Source organism: Scylla paramamosain, chromosome 14 (genome assembly GCF_035594125.1).
Source record: "Scylla paramamosain isolate STU-SP2022 chromosome 14, ASM3559412v1, whole genome shotgun sequence".
Lineage (NCBI taxonomy): Eukaryota > Metazoa > Arthropoda > Malacostraca > Decapoda > Portunidae > Scylla > Scylla paramamosain.
The window spans coordinates 22,182,423-22,208,290 of NC_087164.1; the positions used below are offsets into that span (position 1 = coordinate 22,182,423).

General features: G+C 35.0%; 1 protein-coding gene and 2 long non-coding RNA genes across 3 annotated transcripts in view; all 3 read right to left on the bottom strand.

Annotated features, from left to right (window-relative positions):
* The window catches only part of LOC135107030 (uncharacterized), a 22,396-nt gene extending 20,170 nt beyond the window's left edge, over positions 1–2,226 (bottom strand). The window contains exon 1 of the mRNA XM_064016599.1: positions 2,071–2,226. The gene's annotated coding sequence lies outside the window, so the exon portion shown is untranslated. The remainder of the gene's footprint in view (positions 1–2,070) is intronic.
* A 2,459-nt stretch (positions 2,227–4,685) lies between these two features.
* Positions 4,686–12,163, bottom strand: LOC135106702 (uncharacterized). The gene is made up of 5 exons (XR_010271437.1): positions 11,135–12,163; positions 7,392–7,743; positions 6,537–6,718; positions 5,323–5,390; positions 4,686–5,175 (listed from the first exon to the last, which is right to left on the bottom strand). It is a non-coding gene; the product is annotated as an uncharacterized LOC135106702 (long non-coding RNA).
* A 1,199-nt stretch (positions 12,164–13,362) lies between these two features.
* LOC135107032 (uncharacterized) lies at positions 13,363–16,373 on the bottom strand. Its single transcript, XR_010271550.1, has 4 exons — positions 16,235–16,373; positions 15,206–15,387; positions 13,992–14,059; positions 13,363–13,844 (listed from the first exon to the last, which is right to left on the bottom strand). It is a non-coding gene; the product is annotated as an uncharacterized LOC135107032 (long non-coding RNA).
* Between the last annotated feature and the right edge of the window lie 9,495 nt (positions 16,374–25,868).

Consider the following 25,868-nt stretch of genomic DNA (forward strand, 5'->3'; position numbering starts at 1 on the left):
TCACACCCATCAGTGCCGTATTAGTATCGTATAGTGTCAGTGATATCCATGTCGCTTTCGTGATATCTATGCACACATATCCTTTCAGACGTGGAGTTGGCTATGGTTGTCATAATTCTTGATGAAGAGCAAGATGCTTGCTTAACAAAAAATAAAGAAAAGAAATGTGGGTACTCAAAAGATTTAAAACATCCAAAATACACTACAACACCCCAAAACTCATCAAACACACCCAAAACACATCAAAACATCCAAAACACACTTAAAGCACCACTCAACACCACAAATACGCCACAAACACACCCTTAAAGACCCAAAACTACTTGCACGCAATCAAATACACCTCAAAAGACCTGACACACACACCCAAACTCACCGAAACACTTAAAACAGAAAATAAACCCAAAACAAACTCACTACACCTCAATATACCCCCAAACACACCCATAACACACAAAAACATCCCACAATATACTCAAAACACCCCACACGACTCAAACCACTTACAATATAACTAAAAACATCCTAAACCACATTTAAAACACCCAAAATTCACCCAAAACACAATGATAACAGCAAATATACACCCAAAACACACCTAAACACCACCAAAACACACTCTAAACACCCCACAATATTCCTACATACATCCTAAACACGTAAAACACCCAAAACACACCAAATATTACAGAGAACTGCAGCGCAGCAGGGGAAACTAAGCTAAATATTGTTTACCTGTTTTGCCTCCTCCTCCATTTCTTTTTATTTCTTCCTTCTCCTCTTTCATTTTTCTCTTATTTTCTTCCTTCTACTACAACTATCTACACGCCTGACTTTAGAAACAGCTGGAAACACTTGAAAAACACTGGAAATTACGGTAAATATTGAGGAGACACTGGAGCAGACCGAGTCCCAAATCCTTGATGACGTCACAGGCGAGGTGCCGGCGCCCCGCTGCCATACGTACGTAACGTATTTAATTTTGAAATTGACCCATAGAAAAAACGAAGCTAGGCTCAAATGCATTATATATTCTGACTTGACAATTACTTGAATTAATATTCACAATATCAAAACACCTCCAGTCTCAGTAGTTATAAAGAAATATTATGTGAAATATGGAAAAAGTGTTGGAAATTTTGACACCATTAAAAACACTGAAAAGTCCACCTATTCTACTTTACACTGGTAAAAAATCATTTTAAAAAATCTGAACTATTTTTTAAAATAATGCACACTTAGTTACAAGCTACAATAAAAAAATAAAGAAGCTAAAAAATGACAAAATCACCACTTTCAACAGGACAATAAGCCTATTCAAATTCCACATACTTAACTCAACAGGAACGCAACATACTTTAAAAATCATAAACGATTTTTTGAAGCAATAAAATCTTCATTAAAGCCTCAAATAAAAAAGCCAAAAAACCAGGCTGGGTAAATTTCACCGTACAAACTGCCCCTTATTTACATAAAAAAACAACACCAAATTCAGCACATTTACTTAACTGAAGCAAGAAAAACACTTCAAAAGCAACGAAATATTTTTAGAAACCATAAAATCTTACTATACAAGCCAAATAAATTAATTCAGAAAAATAAAAAAAAATATTGGAACCAACAAGCCGGAACAGGTGCCAGTCCATCATGGCGGCCCTCGGGGGCGACCTCCGTGGGGGAGCCAGCGGCCATGTTGCCTTATTTATTCCTATATAACACCAAAACCAGGCAATGACGGATATATCTGATCGGCGGATATGAAGGCTAGACATGTGGATCCATCTTGTGATATGTTAGGCTTACAATAAGTGAGAGACGAGGCAAATAATGGCTAATAACACAGCTGACGGCTTGTTTACATATTGGCGAACATTAAATATTTGAATAAATTTCCAACTCTTTCCAGACTCAGACGTAAACAAAACCTAAATATAAATAATTAACCCCTAAAACAACTAAATAACGAATAATGAATCCTAAATAAACGAATACAAGGCACTACAGGGAGGATTAGGGTGTTGTGAAGGCAGTAAAGGCTGACTGAGGAGAGACTGGCCCCGCTGGACTCACCTTACGTACTCGTGCCTCTCTGGTGATACTTGACGGTGCTTGGTGCAGGAAGAAGGTGTCGGGAAGACGGAAACACTGGTTAATAGAGCGTGTAGGGCAAGACTGACCAGTGCTGACCAAAACACTGCAGCCAGCCAGCCGCTCGCCGTGGTAACTCCCCAGCGCCACCTGTCACTGATCCAACACCCACCCACACACACACACCCACAAAAGTTGACATGCTATCAAATAATATGTCAAATAATATAAATATCCTCACTTCCTGACTCTCCTTTCCCCACTCCACCCCCGATAGGTGATTATGAACGCAATCTTCACTCAGTGCGGCACCGTGTCACCGCAGCCAACACGAACCAGGGCAGAAATAGGCTCAACTGAAATGCTCCTACTCTCTCCCTCTCTCTCTCTCCTCACGACTGTTTTTCAAAGCTATAAAGATGATTATCAGGGTTTTCAATGGTGTTTCTCCTGTTATTAATGTAGAAATGTTGTTAATCTGTCACTAAAACCGTAAAAATACCCTTGAAGACCTGTGCAACTACTGACAGAGAGAGAGAGAGAGAGAGAGAGAGAGAGAGAGAGAGAGATAACTAGCAATAACGCTCACACACACATACACACACCAGTGCATTTATACGAAGGACTCTCCTGAACTAGACGAGGTCATACTTTGATGTATGATTTGGAAATCAGCTATTTTTTTCTATTAAGACACACGCAATTAAACGCTGATTTCCGGACGTGTCACTTGCGATCATACCACGTACTCTCGTGGCCTTGCAATGCGCGGCTGCTTAACGGGATGCACGTTCTCTACTTATGATACAAGTTATTTCCGAAACGTGTCATTTTTTTTTTTTCCTTACGTCCACTCAGAGGTCAAGCATACGCAGCTCACTGGCCCTTCCTTCTGCCTCCATCTTTCACTTTGTCCTCCAAAACCGTGGGGAGGGTACAGTGTCGCCCCACACACTCGCCACTCACTTTTCCTGCCTTTCTTACACTCTCGGGCGCCAGCAAGGCCTAGTACCTTTATATATCACACAAAACCAAAGTTAGTCGTGCTGACTAACTTTTCTTAGTAAAACCCATGGGGTCTAGAACGAGTGGCAGCATTAGTCACAGTGACTAACATAATGTTAGTCAATTTGTGACTAACTGAGCACTCAACCTGTGAGTATGGTCTTACTCAAATATATCTGACTAATGCCTTCGTACTGTTCACTGCTTCTACTAACCACATTAGTAAAGTGGATCATAGGCTAGTCAATTAAATAACTAATTAGTTAGTCTTTCTTAGGCAGATGATGAATCATTAGTACCTTTAATACTAGCAGCTAGCTACTGCTGTCTCAAGGTTAGGGAAAGAATAGGTAATAAATTCAATATATTCATATACAATTAAATGTTCCCTCCATTTCATTGCATTAAAAAAATAAATAAATAAAAATAAACACTATAATTTTTATCATCTATAGTATAATATGCTTTTCACTTGAACATTTAACAGAAAGCTCCCCTCAAAACTGTAATGATATATAAAACAGATGTAAAAAAATAAACTCCATTAGCAACACTTCATCCTACCTAGCATGAGAAAAAAAAAAAACAACACAAAAACAACCTGTTTTCACAAGCCATTAAGTAAATAATATACATTTGTGAGTATTAATCACTAAAACTTGCAATGTGGAAAAGAAAGTAAGCATCTCTTAAGATATGAATATTAAACCTTCCTCCCATTCATAAACTAAAGGAAAAAATATGTAAGTAAAGTTAACATAAATTAAATGTAAGGAGTTACAGACCCTGTAAAGAATAATTAATTAGTCCACTGCTAATCATTTATATCACAGTACTTTTAAGAAACTTAGGGAAACAACCAGTGCAAAAATAGACATTTAACCTTATTTGTACAAGCTTTTAACCCAGATCATATCCATATGTCACCATTAATCCTTTAAAGCCACACAAAAAAAGAAAATGAGTATTTCTATGGGATATACTAACTAAACAAATCTACAGAAATGCTCAGAACAGTAATAAAGAAGCTTCACGTATCACTTGCAATAACATAGAGAAATAAAAAAAAAGGTAAAAAATGCATTAAAAAAAAAAAAAAAAAAAAAAAAAAAATATATATATATATATATATATATATATATATATATATATATATATATATATATATATATATATATATATATATATATATATATATATATATATATATATATGCATCATATGGTACATGAAGAATACTTCCCAATTTGGAGACAGAGAGAGAGAGAGAGAGAGAGAGGAGAGAGAGAGAGAGAGAGAGAGAGAGAGAGAGAGAGTGTCTATTCTCCATTCATTATATATATATATATATATATATATATATATATATATATATATATATATATATATATATATATATATATATATATATATATATATATATATATATATATATATATATAACATAAGAACAATTCAGTAAGATTTCATGAATACTGGGGTTGGGGGGAAGGGAAAGTACAAGTAAGTATTTCCTTTTCCTTTTAGAAAACTTATTTACATAATGTTATGTATTTATTTCACTGATTAATCTTTAACTAGTAATTGACTAGTGTGTGTGTGTGTGTGTGTGTGTGTGTGTGTGTGTGTGTGTGTGTGTGTGTGTGTGTGTGTGTGTGTGAGAGAGAGAGAGAGAGAGAGAGAGAGAGAGAGAGAGAGAGAGAGAGAGAGAGAGAGAGAGAGAGAGAGAGAGAGAGAGAAAGAGAGAGAGAGAGAGAGAGAGAGAGAGAGAGGCATTATGTGTGGAGTTGAATATATTTGGAAGCAGATTTATGCATTTTTGTAGCTCAATTCTGTCTTTACTTCATTGAGTTTTACAAGTAGAGATCTTGTTTTTGAAGTGTTACCTTTGTCATACTTGATACCTAAGAGATGGGATGTTGTGAAACGGAGGAAATGTTCACAATTTTTTGGGTGTTCAATATTAAACACAAAGCCCTGCTACCAATGAGACTACAGCCATAGAAATACATGTTGGTTCAGCTACAGGTGCACCATCAAATACACACTAGACTGCCCTGTTCTTAGTTCTTCTTCTGGTACCTTAAGGAAGAAATAATAGTATAAACATTAATAACATTTTGACATTAAAATAAAATTTATATGTAGATGTATATCTTAAGGTGATAATATATTCAGAAATTTCAATATATACACACCACTCTAAAATCAAAGGTACTGAAATTTAACCTTAGTAAAAATGGAGTCTTTCCTTTCTCCAAGTAGGTGAAGTAACCCCAATATAACTAAGCAAGCATCTGGTGCAAATAAATAAATATATAAATAAATATGATAATAAGTAAATCAAATAAACAAAAGAAAATTAACTGTGTAAGGAAAAAGTGAAGATATGGTCACATCCAATAGGAAAGTCCACTAATTTGAGTACCAATCTTTTAAAAGTCTCCTGTAATTATTGCTTTATCACATAAGAATTAACAAAAATAAAGCTCCTCAATGGTTCTACTAATTATATGAATGACAAGCATTTTGATTGAATGCTCAGAACGACCAGTATACTAATGATTTTTGTCCTTTGTGTCACAGCAGCAAATCTTTTGTACGAGTATGCGGTTATGTTTTTTACTTGAGACACTCTTTGGGTAATATCATAATGCAATAATGCTTTGTCTAGCAAGTCCTCGTAAGAATATGATGAGTAATGATCGAAAAAAAAAAAGAAAGAAAGAAAGAAAGAAAACCCCAGCCGAACCTACATGCCCCGACATAACGCACTGATGTTCCGAACTCCCGATTCTTCTCATCATATCCACCAGAACAGTGTGAGAAGTCCTGAACTTCATCACAACCATGGAAGAAACCTTTATCAGACTGTTTGCACTTGCACTAGTGCCAGCAAAGGTGACTCCAAGAATTCTATCTCCACATGAATTAGTGACCTGTCTTATTGGACTGCAAGGGAAGAGGATGCAGCTAACATTTCTAAAAAGATTGATAATATTTACATTTTAAATTTCAAATTGGACAGCCTATTGGGTTTATTTACACTAGAAATAATGTCTTTCCTTACGAGAGAGAGAGAGAGAGAGAGAGAGAGAGAGAGAGAGAGAGAGAGAGAGAGAGAGAGAGAGAGAGAGAGATGCTTTACACCTATTAAAATCTTTAACATCACTTATGCTGCAAACAATTATTTAGCCATAGCACTCAGCCAAAAATTTGATAGAAGAGCAGGAATTTAACAATTAAATTAGTACCTTTATAGAAATTGGTGCAAGCATTACAGTTAGATAGGTCATGCTTAATACAATGTTTGGTTTTTGCATGCAGCATAGTTTCATGAATACTAGGCTTATAAAAGTGAAAGATGCATTGCTAATGATGAAACGATACATATATTAAATTGCTACCAGCTACTGAAATGAACAAATTGAACTAGACATTACTTGCATTGACTTTCATCGTGGTCATAGAGTTCAAGTAAGGTTTCCATATACAGAGGAACTGCTTTTCTTTTTTTGAGAATGGCAATTATTGGGAGCCTATATTTCTCCAGCCCTTTCAAAACTGCTACTCTTCGGTCTGGTTCATCCGCTTGTGGTTCTAATCTCAGGAACTCCTTGATTATCTGTAAAGATATAAGCATCAAATAATTATAAGTGAAGGTTACAGAGATGAGCATCTGCAATAACTGTACTTAGTTATGAGTGCTTATCTCCCGTCACTGAGGCCTTTGAGCCTGAAAGGGAGAATGGAAGTACCAGTAGTTAAATATCAATTACCTACTATAAAATATAAATAGCTATATACATTATAGCCCTACAAATAAAGTTGACAATTAGTAACAATATGTAGCAAAATCCATAAAGTGTACATATATACACACTTATGCCATCAAAAGTCTGAATCCACGGGTACAAGTTCAGGATTTCTGCTACAAGAATGTTCCCATTGATTATTTTTTTGCGTCTCTCAGAGAGTGTCAACTGCATGAGGCGTTCAGCCTGAGGAAAATCATTAAAGTAAAATTAATTTTCATAAGTTGACTGTCCCGCCAGCCTCCCTCTCTCCCTCATATATATATATATATATATATATATATATATATATATATATATATATATATATATATATATATATATATATATATATATATATATATATATAAGCATCATTTTTCAGTAGCTATCCACCAGTACCATTGAAATTGCTTACATAAGAGCAGGTATTTTTAAACAACACCAGTAAAGAAGTCTCTGAAATATAAAAAAAGATAAATCAAGCGTACAAATATCACATACCTTATCTAACTCGGGATCTTTATTCATCCAGTGTAGAGCAAGCCACTGTCTATGTCTCTCTAATGACTCATCATCTTCTGAATGGGGCCTTGGTGGAAGGTAAGCCTTTACTCCATACATCAGTGGACACGTAGTCTCTTTTGGCGCTATGCAAGGGATCTTCTTTTTCCTTGACATCACCTCAGTGACTGAGGAATCCTGCCTCTTTCTTGAATTCTGAAACTTGCGCTGGATGCGCAATTTCCATTGCAGCTGCAATTCATGCTCCTCGAGATCACTGTTTCTCAGGATGGCAGGAAATGATGTCAAAACAGCATTTGCCATATTCATATACTGTTCTGATGTTGGATAGCTGAAATATGATAATGATAATAATAATAATAATAATAATAATAATAATAATAATAATAATAATAATAATAATAATAACATATTATTATTAATAATGTCACAATACCTTGATATGTAATAATGATGATAACAATAATAATGATAATATCAATCTAGCTAACTATATAGATGGCTTAACTCCTTTTATTATATTATTATTATTATTATTATTATTGTTGTTGTTCTTAACAATCACCTAATTGTGCTTTTGTCCCAGTGGAATTGGCAGATAGTGGGTACACTATCTGAATAGTACACTCAAAGGTGGTTTCATACCCATCAGTGCCGTATTAGTATCGTATAGTGTCAGTGATATCCATGTCGCTTTCGTGACATCTATGCACACATATCCTTTCAGACGTGGAGTTGGCTATGATTGTCATAATTCTTGATGAAGAGCAAGATGCTTGCTTAACAAAAAATAAAGAAAAGAAATGTGGATACATGAAACGTGGAAGAAAAAGAGAAACTGAAGGAGATTTTGCTACTCTGTACGAGGAATTAATTAATGATGAAACAAAAATTTTCCAGTACTTAAGAATGTCCAAAAACTGTTTGATGACATTGCTCAGTGATGTGTGGTGTGGTGTGGTATGCTGTGGTGTGTTATGATGTAGTGTGGTGTGATGTGATGTGTTCTGGTAAGTATAATGTACAATGTGATTAATTACATCAATTAAAAAGTGTATTTATCACCATTTCAATTTCTTCTATTTTATTTCAAACACTTGTCCGACATCCGTGAAAATTTTTAAAATACCAGTGACGACGATATTCCATTTCACGGAACGGAGACGTAACAATCACTTCAGTCAAAACACGGTACTTCGCTGGACGTGTGTAAATGCTTATGCTGAATTCCAAAATGATGAATTTTTTTTTTTTATTGACACTGAAGCACAGAACAGCACGGAACGAATCCGGCACTGATGTGTGTGAAGCGACCTTAACCCGTATCCCTCTGGAGGCATATTCCCGAAGTCTGGTAATGTTTCGGCCCATTTACTCTTGTAGCGGTTAGGTTAGGTTAGATTAAGTTACGTATAAGTAATTTTGTGCGAGAATCTCAATGAAACTATTTTAGAGAGAATCCTACAGTTAGTTTTGGAGCTACAGCCTAGTGTCCATACAGGCTGGCGGACGACTCCTTCCAGACTTCAGGAATATGCATTCTGGCCCTTCACAAGAACTGACATCAGATCCCGGTATGAACACAGGTGGTGCATCCCATGTTCTTTTGTTCCTCTTCTCATTGCCTTCCCATTATATATATATATATATATATATATATATATATATATATATATATATATATATATATATATATATATATATATCACTCAACATCCCTACATGCAACAAAACTTACCAAAACACACTGAAAATACACTCAAAACATCCAAAACACAACCAAAACACATCACAACACCCCAATATACCTAAAACTCATCCAAACACACTCAAAAGATTTAAAACATCCAAAATACACTACAACACCCCAAAACTCATCAAACACACCCAAAACACATCAAAACATCCAAAACACACTTAAAGCACCACTCAACACCACAAATACGCCACAAACATACCCTTAAAGACCCAAAACTACTTGCACGCAATCAAATACACCTCAAAAGACCTGACACACACATCCAAACTCACCGAAACACTTAAAACAGAAAATAAACCCAAAACAAACTCACTACACCTCAATATACCCCCAAACACACCCATAACACACAAAAACATCCCACAATATACTCAAAACACCCCACACGACTCAAACCACTTACAATATAACTAAAAACATCCTAAACCACATTTAAAACACCTAAAATTCACCCAAAACACAATGATAACAGCAAATATACACCCAAAACACACCTAAACACCACCAAAACACACTCTAAACACCCCACAATATTCCTACATACATCCTAAACACGTAAAACACCCAAAACACACCAAATATTACAGAGAACTGCAGCGCAGCAGGGGAAACTAAGCTAAATATTGTTTACCTGTTTTGCCTCCTCCTCCATTTCTTTTTATTTCTTCCTTCTCCTCTTTCATTTCTCTTATTTTCTTCCTTCTACTACAACTATCTACACGCCTGACTTTAGAAACAGCTGGAAACACTTGAAAAACACTGGAAATTACGGTAAATATTGAGGAGACACTGGAGCAGACCGAGTCCCGAATCCTTGATGACGTCACAGGCGAGGTGCCGGCGCCCCGCTGCCATACGTACGTAACGTATTTAATTTTGAAATTGACCCATAGAAAAAACGAAGCTAGGCTCGAATGCATTATATATTCTGACTTGACAATTACTTGAATTAATATTCACAATATCAAAACACCTCCAGTCTCAGTAGTTATAAAGAAATATTATGTGAAATATGGAAAAAGTGTTGGAAATTTTGACACCATTAAAAACACTGAAAAGTCCACCTATTCTACTTTACACTGGTAAAAAATCATTTTAAAAAATCTGAACTATTTTTTAAAATAATGCACACTTAGTTACAAGCTACAATAAAAAAATAAAGAAGCTAAAAAATGACAAAATCACCACTTTCAACAGGACAATAAGCCTATTCAAATTCCACATACTTAACTCAACAGGAACGCAACATACTTTAAAAATCATAAACGATTTTTTGAAGCAATAAAATCTTCATTAAAGCCTCAAATAAAAAAGCCAAAAAACCAGGTTGGGTAAATTTCACCGTACAAACTGCCCCTTATTTACATAAAAAAACAACACCAAATTCAGCACATTTACTTAACTGAAGCAAGAAAAACACTTCAAAAGCAACGAAATATTTTTAGAAACCATAAAATCTTACTATACAAGCCAAATAAATTAATTCAGAAAAATAAAAAAAATATTGGAACCAACAAGCCGGAACAGGTGCCAGTCCATCATGGCGGCCGTCGGGGGCGACCTCAGTGGGGGAGCCAGCGGCCATGTTGCCTTATTTATTCCTATATAACACCAAAACCAGGCAATGACGGATATATCTGACCAGCGGATATGAAGGCTAGACATGTGGATCCATCTTGTGATATGTTAGGCTTACAATAAGTGAGAGACGAGGCAAATAATGGCTAATAACACAGCTGACGGCTTGTTTACATATTGGCGAACATTAAATATTTGAATAAATTTCCAACTCTTTCCAGACTCAGACGTAAACAAAACCTAAATATAAATAATTAACCCCTAAAACAACTAAATAACGAATAATGAATCCTAAATAAACGAATACAAGGCACTACAGGGAGGATTAGGGTGTTGTGAAGGCAGTAAAGGCTGACTGAGGAGAGACTGGCCCCGCTGGACTCACCTTACGTACTCGTGCCTCTCTGGTGATACTTGACGGTGCTTGGTGCAGGAAGAAGGTGTCGGGAAGACGGAAACACTGGTTAATAGAGCGTGTAGGGCAAGACTGACCAGTGCTGACCAAAACACTGCAGCCAGCCAGCCGCTCGCCGTGGTAACTCCCCAGCGCCACCTGTCACTGATCCAACACCCACCCACACACACACACACCCACAAAAGTTGACATGCTATCAAATAATATGTCAAATAATATAAATATCCTCACTTCCTGACTCTCCTTTCCCCACTCCACCCCCGATAGGTGATTATGAACGCAATCTTCACTCAGTGCGGCACCGTGTCACCGCAGCCAACACGAACCAGGGCAGAATAGGCTCAACTGAAATGCTCCTACTCTCTCCCTCTCTCTCTCTCCTCACGACTGTTTTTCAAAGCTATAAAGATGATTATCAGGGTTTTCAATGGTGTTTCTCCTGTTATTAATGTAGAAATGTTGTTAATCTGTCACTAAAACCGTAAAAATACCCTTGAAGACCTGTGCAACTACTGACAGAGAGAGAGAGAGAGAGAGAGAGAGAGAGAGAGAGAGAGAGAGAGAGATAACTAGCAATAACGCTCACACACACATACACACACCAGTGCATTTATACGAAGGACTCTCCTGAACTAGACGAGGTCATACTTTGATGTATGATTTGGAAATCAGCTATTTTTTTCTATTAAGACACACGCAATTAAACGCTGATTTCCGGACGTGTCACTTGCGATCATACCACGTACTCTCGTGGCCTTGCAATGCGCGGCTGCTTAACGGGATGCACGTTCTCTACTTATGATACAAGTTATTTCCGAAACGTGTCATTTTTTTTTCCCTACGTCCACTCAGAGGTCAAGCATACGCAGCTCACTGGCCCTTCCTTCTGCCTCCATCTTTCACTTTGTCCTCCAAAACCGTGGGGAGGGTACAGTGTCGCCCCACACACTCGCCACTCACTTTTCCTGCCTTTCTTACACTCTCGGGCGCCAGCAAGGCCTAGTACCTTTATATATCACACAAAACCAAAGTTAGTCGTGCTGACCAACTTTTCTTAGTAAAACCCATGGGGTCTAGAACGAGTGGCAGCATTAGTCACAGTGACTAACATAATGTTAGTCAATTTGTGAGTAACTGAGCACTCAACCTGAGTATGGTCTTACTCAAATATATCTGACTAATGCCTTCGTACTGTTCACTGCTTCTACTAACCACATTAGTAAAGTGGATCATAGGCCAGTCAATTAAATAACTAATTAGTTAGTCTTTCTTAGGCAGATGATGAATCATTAGTACCTTTAATACTAGCAGCTAGCTACTGCTGTCTCAAGGTTAGGGAAAGAATAGGTAATAAATTCAATATATTCATATACAATTAAATGTTCCCTCCATTTCATTGCATTAAAAAAAAAATAAATAAAAATAAACACTATAATTTTTATCATCTATAGTATAATATGCTTTTCACTTGAACATTTAACAGAAAGCTCCCCTCAAAACTGTTATGATATATAAAACAGATGTAAAAAATAAACTCCATTAGCAACACTTCATCCTACCTAGCATGAGAAAAAAAAACAACAACACAAAAACAACCTGTTTTCACAAGCCATTAAGTAAATAATATACATTTGTGAGTATTAATCACTAAAACTTGCAATGTGGAAAAGAAAGTAAGCATCTCTTAAGATATGAATATTAAATCTTCCTCCCATTCATAAACTAAAGGAAAAAATATGTAAGTAAAGTTAACATAAATTAAATGTAAAGAGTTACAGACCCTGTAAAGAATAATTAATTAGTCCACTGCTAATCATTTATATCACAGTACTTTTAAGAAACTTAGGGAAACAACCAGTGCAAAAATAGACATTTAACCTTATTTGTACAAGCTTTTAACCCAGATCATATCCATATGTCACCATTAATCCTTTAAAGCCACACAAAAAAAGAAAATGAGTATTTCTATGGGATATACTAACTAAACAAATCTACAGAAATGCTCAGAACAGTAATAAAGAAGCTTCACGTATCACTTGCAATAACATAGAGAAATAAAAAAAAAAGGTAAAAAATGCATAAAAAAAAAATATATATATATATATATATATATATATATATATATATATATATATATATATATATATATATATATATATATATATATATATATGCATCATATGGTACATGAAGAATACTTCCCAATTTGGAGACAGAGAGAGAGAGAGAGAGAGAGAGAGAGAGAGAGAGAGAGAGAGAGAGAGAGAGAGAGAGAGAGAGAGAGAGAGAGAGAGAGAGAGAGAGAGAGAGAGAGAGAGAGAGAGAGAGAGAGAAAGAGAGAGAGAGAGAGAGAGAGAGAGAGAGAGAGAGGCATTATGTGTGGAGTTGAATATATTTGGAAGCAGATTTATGCATTTTTGTAGCTCAATTCTGTCTTTACTTCATTGAGTTTTACAAGTAGAGATCTTGTTTTTGAAGTGTTACCTTTGTCATACTTGATACCTAAGAGATGGGATGTTGTGAAACGGAGGAAATGTTCACAATTTTTTGGGTGTTCAATATTAAACACAAAGCCCTGCTACCAATGAGACTACAGCCACAGAAATACATGTTGGTTCAGCTACAGGTGCACCATCAAATACACACTAGACTGCCCTGTTCTTAGTTCTTCTTCTGGTACCTTAAGGAAGAAATAATAGTGTAAACATTAATAACATTTTGACATTAAAATAAAATTTATATGTAGATGTATATCTTAAGGTGATAATATATTCAGAAATTTCAATATATACACACCACTCTAAAATCAAAGGTACTGAAATTTAACCTTAGTAAAAATGGAGTCTTTCCTTTCTCCAAGTAGGTGAAGTAACCCCAATATAACTAAGCAAGCATCTGGTGCAAATAAATAAATATATAAATAAATATGATAATAAGTAAATCAAATAAACAAAAGAAAATTAACTGTGTAAGGAAAAAGTGAAGATATGGTCACATCCAATAGGAAAGTCCACTAATTTGAGTACCAATCTTTTAAAAGTCTCCTGTAATTATTGCTTTATCACATAAGAATTAACAAAAATAAAGCTCCTCGATGGTTCTACTAATTATATGAATGACAAGCATTTTGATTGAATGCTCAGAACGACCAGTATACTAATGATTTTTGTCCTTTGTGTCACAGCAGCAAATCTTTTGTACGAGTATGCGGTTATGTTTTTTACTTGAGACACTCTTTGGGTAATATCATAATGCAATAATGCTTTGTCTAGCAAGTCCTCGTAAGAATATGATGAGTAATGATCGAAAAAAAAAGAAAGAAAGAAAGAAAGAAAACCCCAGCCGAACCTACATGCCCCGACATAACGCACTGATGTTCCGAACTCCCGATTCTTCTCATCATATCCACCAGAACAGTGTGAGAAGTCCTGAACTTCATCACAACCATGGAAGAAACCTTTATCAGACTGTTTGCACTTGCACTAGTGCCAGCAAAGGTGACTCCAAGAATTCTATCTCCACACGAATTAGTGACCTGTCTTATTGGACTGCAAGGGAAGAGAGGATGCAGCTAACATTTCTAAAAAGATTGATAATATTTACATTTTAAATTTCAAATTGGACAACCTATTGGGTTTATTTACACTAGAAATAATGTCTTTCCTTACGAGAGAGAGAGAGAGAGAGAGAGAGAGAGAGAGAGAGAGAGAGAGAGAGAGAGAGAGAGAGAGAGAGAGATGCTTTACACCTATTAAAATCTTTAACATCACTTATGCTGCAAACAATTATTTAGCCATAGCACTCAGCCAAAAATTTGATAGAAGAGCAGGAATTTAACAATTAAATTAGTACCTTTATAGAAATTGGTGCAAGCATTACAGTTAGATAGGTCATGCTTAATACAATGTTTGGCTTTTGCATGCAGCATAGTTTCATGAATACTAGGCTTATAAAAGTGAAAGATGCATTGCTAATGATGAAACGATACATATATTAAATTGCTACCAGCTACTGAAATGAACAAATTGAACTAGACATTACTTGCATTGACTTTCATCGTGGTCATAGAGTTCAAGTAAGGTTTCCATATACAGAGGAACTGCTTTTCTTTTTTTGAGAATGGCAATTATTGGGAGCCTATATTTCTCCAGCCCTTTCAAAACTGCTACTCTTCGGTCTGGTTCATCCGCTTGTGGTTCTAATCTCAGGAACTCCTTGATTATCTGTAAAGATATAAGCATCAAATAATTATAAGTGAAGGTTACAGAGATGAGCATCTGCAATAACTGTACTTAGTTATGAGTGCTTATCTCCCGTCACTGAGGCCTTTGAGCCTGAGAGGGAGAATGGAAGTACCAGTAGTTAAATATCAATTACCTACTATAAAATATAAATAGCTATATACATTATAGCCCTACAAATAAAGTTGACAATTAGTAACAATATGTAGCAAAATCCATAAAGTGTACATATATACACACTTATGCCATCAAAAGTCTGAATCCACGGGTACAAGTTCAAGATTTCTGCTACAAGAATGTTCCCATTGATTATTTTTTTGCGTCTCTCAGAGAGTGTCAACTGCATGAGGCGTTCAGCCTGAGGAAAATCATTAAAGTAAAATTAATTTTCATAAGTTGACTGTCCCGCCAGCCTCCCTCTCTCCCTCATATATATATATATATATATATATATATATATATATATATATATATATATATATATATATATATATATATATATGTATGTATGTATGTATATATATATATATATATATATATATATATATATATATATATATATATATATATATATATATATATATATATATATATATATATGTATGTATATATATATATATATATATATATATATATATATATATATATATATATATATATATATATATATATATATATATATATATATATATATAAGCATCATTTTTCAGTAGCTATCCACCAGTACCATTGAAATTGCTTACATAAGAGCAGGTATTTTTAAACAACACCAGTAAAGAAGTCTCTGAAATATAAAAAAAGATAAATCAAGCGTACAAATATCACATACCTTATCTAACTCGGGATCTTTATTCATCCAATGTAGAGCAAGCCACTGTCTATGTCTCTCTAATGACTCATCATCTTCTGAATGGGGCCTTGGTGGAAGGTAAGCCTTTACTCCATACATCAGTGGACACGTAGTCTCTTTTGGCGCTATGCAAGGGATCTTCTTTTTCCTTGACATCACCTCAGTCACTGAGGAATCCTGCCTCTTTCTTGAATTCTGAAACTTGCGCTGGATGCGCAATTTCCATTGCAGCTGCAATTCATGCTCCTCGAGATCACTGTTTCTCAGGATGGCAGGAAATGATGTCAAAACAGCATTTGCCATATTCATATACTGTTCTGATGTTGGATAGCTGAAATATGATAATGATAATAATAATAACAATAATAATAATAATGATAATAATAATAATAATAATAATAATAATAATAATAATAATAATAATAATAATAATAATAATAATAACATATTATTAATAATAATGTCACAATACCTTGATATGTAATAATGATGATAACAATAATAATGATAATTTCAATCTAGCTAACTATATAATTATATAGATGGCTTAACTCCTTTTATTATATTATTATTATTATTATTATTATTATTATTATTATTGTTCTTCTTCTTCTTAACAATCATCTAATTGTGCTTTTGGCCCAGTGAAATTGGCAGATAGTGGGTACACTATCTGAATAGACACTCAAAGGTGGTTTCATACCCATCAGTGCCGTATTAGTATCGTATAGTGTCAGTGATATCTATGTCGCTTTCGTGACATCTATGCACACATATCCTTTCAAACGTGGAGTTGGCTATGATTGTCATAATTCTTGATGAAGAGCAAGATGCTTGCTTAACAAAAAATAAAGAAAAGAAATGTGGGTACATGAAACGTGGAAGAAAAAGAGAAACTGAAGGAGATTTTGCTACTCTGTACGAGGAATTAATTAATGATGAAACAAAAATTTTCCAGTACTTAAGAATGTCCAAAAACTGTTTGATGACATTGCTCAGTGATGTGTGGTGTGGTGTGGTATGGTTTGGTGTGTTATGATGTGGTGTGGTGTGATGTGGTGTGTTCTGGTAAGTATAATGTACAATGTGATTAATTACATCAATTAAAAAGAGTATTTATCACCATTTCAATTTCTTCTATTTTATTTCAAACACTTGTCCGACATCCGTGAAAATTTTTAAAATACCAGTGACGATGATATTCCATTTCACGGAACGGAGACGTAACAATCACTTCAGTCAAAACACGGTACTTCGCCGGACGTGTGTAAATGCTTCCGCTGAATTCCAAAATGATGAATTTTTTTTTTACTGACACTGAAGCACAGAACAGCACGGAACGAATACGGCACTGATGTGTGTGAAGCAACCTTAACCCGTATCCCTCTGGAGGCATATTCCCGAAGTCTGGTAATGTTTCGGCCCATTTACTCTTGTAGCGGTTAGGTTAGGTTAGATTAAGTTACGTATAAGTAATTTTGTGCGAGAATCTCAATGAGACTATTTTAAAGAGAATCCTACAGTTAGTTTTGGAGCTACAGCCTAGTGTCCATACAGGCTGGCGGACGACTCCTTCCAGACTTCAGGAATATGCATTCTGGCCCTTCACAAGAACTGACATCAGATCCCGGTATGAACACAGGTGGTGCATCCCATGTTCTTTTGTTCCTCTTCTCATTGCCTTCCCATTATATATATATATATATATATATATATATATATATATATATATATATATATATATATATATATATATATATATATATATATATATATCACTCAACATCCCTACATGCAACAAAACTTACCAAAACACACTGAAAATACACTCAAAACATCCAAAACACAACCAAAACACATCACAACACCCCAATATACCTAAAACTCATCCAAACACACTCAAAAGATTTAAAACATCCAAAATACACTACAACACCCCAAAACTCATCAAACACACCCAAAACACATCAAAACATCTAAAACACACTTAAAGCACCACTCAACACCACAAATACGCCACAAACATACCCTTAAAGACCCAAAACTACTTGCACGCAATCAAATACACCTCAAAAGACCTGACACACACATCCAAACTCACCGAAACACTTAAAACAGAAAATAAACCCAAAACAAACTCACTACACCTCAATATACCCCCAAACACACCCATAACACACAAAAACATCCCACAATATACTCAAAACACCCCACACGACTCAAACCACTTACAATATAACTAAAAACATCCTAAACCACATTTAAAACACCTAAAATTCACCCAAAACACAATGATAACAGCAAATATACACCCAAAACACACCTAAACACCACCAAAACACACTCTAAACACCCCACAATATTCCTACATACATCCTAAACACGTAAAACACCCAAAACACACCAAATATTACAGAGAACTGCAGCGCAGCAGGGGAAACTAAGCTAAATATTGTTTACCTGTTTTGCCTCCTCCTCCATTTCTTTTTATTTCTTCCTTCTCCTCTTTCATTTCTCTTATTTTCTTCCTTCTACTACAACTATCTACACACCTGACTTTAGAAACAGCTGGAAACACTTGAAAAACACTGGAAATTACGGTAAATATTGAGGAGACACTGGAGCAGACCGAGTCCCAAATCCTTGATGACGTCACAGGCGAGGTGCCGGCGCCCCGCTGCCATACGTACGTAACGTATTTAATTTTGAAATTGACCCATAGAAAAAACGAAGCTAGGCTCGAATGCATTATATATTCTGACTTGACAATTACTTGAATTAATATTCACAATATCAAAACACCTCCAGTCTCAGTAGTTATAAAGAAATATTATGTGAAATATGGAAAAAGTGTTGGAAATTTTGACACCATTAAAAACACTGAAAAGTCCACCTATTCTACTTTACACTGGTAAAAAATCATTTTAAAAAATCTGAACTATTTTTTAAAATAATGCACACTTAGTTACAAGCTACAATAAAAAAATAAAGAAGCTAAAAAATGACAAAATCACCACTTTCAACAGGACAATAAGCCTATTCAAATTCCACATACTTAACTCAACAGGAACGCAACATACTTTAAAAATCATAAACGATTTTTTGAAGCAATAAAATCTTCATTAAAGCCTCAAATAAAAAAGCCAAAAAACCAGGTTGGGTAAATTTCACCGTACAAACTGCCCCTTATTTACATAAAAAAAACAACACCAAATTCAGCACATTTACTTAACTGAAGCAAGAAAAACACTTCAAAAGCAACGAAATATTTTTAGAAACCATAAAATCTTACTATACAAGCCAAATAAATTAATTCAGAAAAATAAAAAAAATATTGGAACCAACAAGCCGGAACAGGTGCCAGTCCATCATGGCGGCCGTCGGGGGCGACCTCAGTGGGGGAGCCAGCGGCCATGTTGCCTTATTTATTCCTATATAACACCAAAACCAGGCAATGACGGATATATCTGACCAGCGGATATGAAGGCTAGACATGTGGATCCATCTTGTGATATGTTAGGCTTACAATAAGTGAGAGACGAGGCAAATAATGGCTAATAACACAGCTGACGGCTTGTTTACATATTGGCGAACATTAAATATTTGAATAAATTTCCAACTCTTTCCAGACTCAGACGTAAACAAAACCTAAATATAAATAATTAACCCCTAAAACAACTAAATAACGAATAATGAATCCTAAATAAACGAATACAAGGCACTACAGGGAGGATTAGGGTGTTGTGAAGGCAGTAAAGGCTGACTGAGGAGAGACTGGCCCCGCTGGACTCACCTTACGTACTCGTGCCTCTCTGGTGATACTTGACGGTGCTTGGTGCAGGAAGAAGGTGTCGGGAAGACGGAAACACTGGTTAATAGAGCGTGTAGGGCAAGACTGACCAGTGCTGACCAAAACACTGCAGCCAGCCAGCCGCTCGCCGTGGTAACTCCCCAGCGCCACCTGTCACTGATCCAACACCCACCCACACACACACACACCCACAAAAGTTGACATGCTATCAAATAATATGTCAAATAATATAAATATCCTCACTTCCTGACTCTCCTTTCCCCACTCCACCCCCGATAGGTGATTATGAACGCAATCTTCACTCAGTGCGGCACCGTGTCACCGCAGCCAACACGAACCAGGGCAGAATAGGCTCAACTGAAATGCTCCTACTCTCTCCCTCTCTCTCTCTCCTCACGACTGTTTTTCAAAGCTATAAAGATGATTATCAGGGTTTTCAATGGTGTTTCTCCTGTTATTAATGTAGAAATGTTGTTAATCTGTCACTAAAACCGTAAAAATACCCTTGAAGACCTGTGCAACTACTGACAGAGAGAGAGAGAGAGAGAGAGAGAGAGAGAGAGAGATAACTAGCAATAACGCTCACACACACATACACACACCAGTGCATTTATACGAAGGACTCTCCTGAACTAGACGAGGTCATACTCGTACTTTGATGTATGATTTGGAAATCAGCTATTTTTTTCTATTAAGACACACGCAATTAAACGCTGATTTCCGGACGTGTCACTTGCGATCATACCACGTACTCTCGTGGCCTTGCAATGCGCGGCTGCTTAACGGGATGCACGTTCTCTACTTATGATACAAGTTATTTCCGAAACGTGTCATTTTTTTTTCCCTACGTCCACTCAGAGGTCAAGCATACGCAGCTCACTGGCCCTTCCTTCTGCCTCCATCTTTCACTTTGTCCTCCAAAACCGTGGGGAGGGTACAGTGTCGCCCCACACACTCGCCACTCACTTTTCCTGCCTTTCTTACACTCTCGGGCGCCAGCAAGGCCTAGTACCTTTATATATCACACAAAACCAAAGTTAGTCGTGCTGACTAACTTTTCTTAGTAAAACCCATGGGGTCTAGAACGAGTGGCAGCATTAGTCACAGTGACTAACATAATGTTAGTCAATTTGTGAGTAACTGAGCACTCAACCTGAGTATGGTCTTACTCAAATATATCTGACTAATGCCTTCGTACTGTTCACTGCTTCTACTAACCACATTAGTAAAGTGGATCATAGGCCAGTCAATTAAATAACTAATTAGTTAGTCTTTCTTAGGCAGATGATGAATCATTAGTACCTTTAATACTAGCAGCTAGCTACTGCTGTCTCAAGGTTAGGGAAAGAATAGGTAATAAATTCAATATATTCATATACAATTAAATGTTCCCTCCATTTCATTGCATTAAAAAAAAAAATAAATAAAAATAAACACTATAATTTTTATCATCTATAGTATAATATGCTTTTCACTTGAACATTTAACAGAAAGCTCCCCTCAAAACTGTTATGATATATAAAACAGATGTAAAAAATAAACTCCATTAGCAACACTTCATCCTACCTAGCATGAGAAAAAAAAACAACAACACAAAAACAACCTGTTTTCACAAGCCATTAAGTAAATAATATACATTTGTGAGTATTAATCACTAAAACTTGCAATGTGGAAAAGAAAGTAAGCATCTCTTAAGATATGAATATTAAACCTTCCTCCCATTCATAAACTAAAGGAAAAAATATGTAAGTAAAGTTAACATAAATTAAATGTAAAGAGTTACAGACCCTGTAAAGAATAATTAATTAGTCCACTGCTAATCATTTATATCACAGTACTTTTAAGAAACTTAGGGAAACAACCAGTGCAAAAATAGACATTTAACCTTATTTGTACAAGCTTTTAACCCAGATCATATCCATATGTCACCATTAATCCTTTAAAGCCACACAAAAAAAGAAAATGAGTATTTCTATGGGATATACTAACTAAACAAATCTACAGAAATGTTCAGAACAGTAATAAAGAAGCTTCACGTATCACTTGCAATAACATAGAGAAATAAAAAAAAAGGTAAAAAATGCATAAAAAAAAAAAAAAAAAAAAAAAAAATATATATATATATATATATATATATATATATATATATATATATATATATATATATATATATATATATATATATATATATATATATATGCATCATATGGTACATGAAGAATACTTCCCAATTTGGAGACAGAGAGAGAGAGAGAGAGAGAGAGAGAGAGAGAGAGAGAGAGAGAGAGAGAGAGAGAGAGAGAGAGAGAGAGAGAGAGAGAGAGAGAGAGAGTGTCTATTCTCCATTCATTATATATATATATATATATATATAATATATATATATATATATATATATATATATATATATATATATATATATATATATATATATATATATATATATATATATATATATATATATATATATATATATATATATATATATATATAACATAAGAACAATTCAGTAAGATTTCATGAATACTGGGTTGGGGGGAAGGGAAAGTACAAGTAAGTATTTCCTTTTCCTTTTAGAAAACTTATTTACATAATGTTATGTATTTATTTCACTGATTAATCTTTAACTAGTAATTGACTAGTGTGTGTGTGTGTGTGTGTGTGTGTGTGTGTGTGTGTGTGTGTGTGTGTGTGTGTGTGTGAGAGAGAGAGAGAGAGAGAGAGAGAGAGAGAGAGAGAGAGAGAGAGAGAGAGAGAGAGAGAGAGAGAGAGAGAGAGAGAGAGAGAGAGAGAGAGAGAGAGAGAGAGAGAGAGAGAGAGAGAGAGGCATTATGTGTGGAGTTGAATATATTTGGAAGCAGATTTATGCATTTTTGTAGCTCAATTCTGTCTTTACTTCATTGAGTTTTACAAGTAGAGATCTTGTTTTTGAAGTGTTACCTTTGTCATACTTGATACCTAAGAGATGGGATGTTGTGAAACGGAGGAAATGTTCACAATTTTTTGGGTGTTCAATATTAAACACAAAGCCCTGCTACCAATGAGACTACAGCCATAGAAATACATGTTGGTTCAGCTACAGGTGCACCATCAAATACACACTAGACTGCCCTGTTCTTAGTTCTTCTTCTGGTACCTTAAGGAAGAAATAATAGTGTAAACATTAATAACATTTTGACATTAAAATAAAATTTATATGTAGATGTATATCTTAAGGTGATAATATATTCAGAAATTTCAATATATACACACCACTCTAAAATCAAAGGTACTGAAATTTAACCTTAGTAAAAATGGAGTCTTTCCTTTTTCCAAGTAGGTGAAGTAACCCCAATATAACTAAGCAAGCATCTGGTGCAGATAAATAAATATATAAATAAATATGATAATAAGTAAATCAAATAAACAAAAGAAAATTAACTGTGTAAGGAAAAAGTGAAGATATAGTCACATCCAATAGGAAAGTCCACTAATTTGAATACCAATCTTTTAAAAGTCTCCTGTAATTATTGCTTTATCACATAAGAATTAACAAAAATAAAGCTCCTCGATGGTTCTACTAATTATATGAATGACAAGCATTTTGATTGAATGCTCAGAACGACCAGTATACTAATGATTTTTGTCCTTTGTGTCACAGCAGCAAATCTTTTGTACGAGTATGCGGTTATGTTTTTTACTTGAGACACTCTTTGGGTAATATCATAATGCAATAATGCTTTGTCTAGCAAGTCCTCGTAAGAATATGATGAGTAATGATCGAAAAAAAAAAGAAAGAAAGAAAGAAAGAAAACCCCAGCCGAACCTACATGCCCCGACATAACGCACTGATGTTCCGAACTCCCGATTCTTCTCATCATATCCACCAGAACAGTGTGAGAAGTCCTGAACTTCATCACAACCATGGAAGAAACCTTTATCAGACTGTTTGCACTTGCACTAGTGCCAGCAAAGGTGACTCCAAGAATTCTATCTCCACACGAATTAGTGACCTGTCTTATTGGACTGCAAGGGAAGAGGATGCAGCTAACATTTCTAAAAAGATTGATAATATTTACATTTTAAATTTCAAATTGGACAGCCTATTGGGTTTATTTACACTAGAAATAATGTCTTTCCTTACGAGAGAGAGAGAGAGAGAGAGAGAGAGAGAGAGAGAGAGAGAGAGAGAGAGAGAGAGAGAGAGAGAGAGAGAGAGAGAGAGAGAGAGAGAGAGAGTGTCTATTCTCCATTCATTATATATATATATATATATATATATATATATATATATATATATATATATATATATATATATATATATATATATATATATATATATATATATATATATATATATATATATATATATATATATATATATATATATATATATATATATATATATATATAACATAAGAACAATTCAGTAAGATTTCATGAATACTGGGTTGGGGGGAAGGGAAAGTACAAGTAAGTATTTCCTTTTCCTTTTAGAAAACTTATTTACATAATGTTATGTATTTATTTCACTGATTAATCTTTAACTAGTAATTGACTAGTGTGTGTGTGTGTGTGTGTGTGTGTGTGTGTGTGTGTGTGTGTGTGTGTGTGAGAGAGAGAGAGAGAGAGAGAGAGAGAGAGAGAGAGAGAGAGAGAGAGAGAGAGAGAGAGAGAGAGAGAGAGAGAGAGAGAGAGAGAGAGAGAGAGAGAGAGAGAGAGAGAGAGAGAGGCATTATGTGTGGAGTTGAATATATTTGGAAGCAGATTTATGCATTTTTGTAGCTCAATTCTGTCTTTACTTCATTGAGTTTTACAAGTAGAGATCTTGTTTTTGAAGTGTTACCTTTGTCATACTTGATACCTAAGAGATGGGATGTTGTGAAACGGAGGAAATGTTCACAATTTTTTGGGTGTTCAATATTAAACACAAAGCCCTGCTACCAATGAGACTACAGCCATAGAAATACATGTTGGTTCAGCTACAGGTGCACCATCAAATACACACTAGACTGCCCTGTTCTTAGTTCTTCTTCTGGTACCTTAAGGAAGAAATAATAGTGTAAACATTAATAACATTTTGACATTAAAATAAAATTTATATGTAGATGTATATCTTAAGGTGATAATATATACAGAAATTTCAATATATACACACCACTCTAAAATCAAAGGTACTGAAATTTAACCTTAGTAATAATGGAGTCTTTCCTTTCTCCAAGTAGGTGAAGTAACCCCAATATAACTAAGCAAGCATCTGGTGCAAATAAATAAATATATAAATAAATATGATAATAAGTAAATCAAATAAACAAAAGAAAATTAACTGTGTAAGGAAAAAGTGAAGATATAGTCACATCCAATAGGAAAGTCCACTAATTTGAATACCAATCTTTTAAAAGTCTCCTGTAATTATTGCTTTATCACATAAGAATTAACAAAAATAAAGCTCCTCGATGGTTCTACTAATTATATGAATGACAAGCATTTTGATTGAATGCTCAGAACGACCAGTATACTAATGATTTTTGTCCTTTGTGTCACAGCAGCAAATCTTTTGTACGAGTATGCGGTTATGTTTTTTACTTGAGACACTCTTTGGGTAATATCATAATGCAATAATGCTTTGTCTAGCAAGTCCTCGTAAGAATATGATGAGTAATGATCGAAAAAAAAAAGAAAGAAAGAAAGAAAGAAAACCCCAGCCGAACCTACATGCCCCGACATAACGCACTGATGTTCCGAACTCCCGATTCTTCTCATCATATCCACCAGAACAGTGTGAGAAGTCCTGAACTTCATCACAACCATGGAAGAAACCTT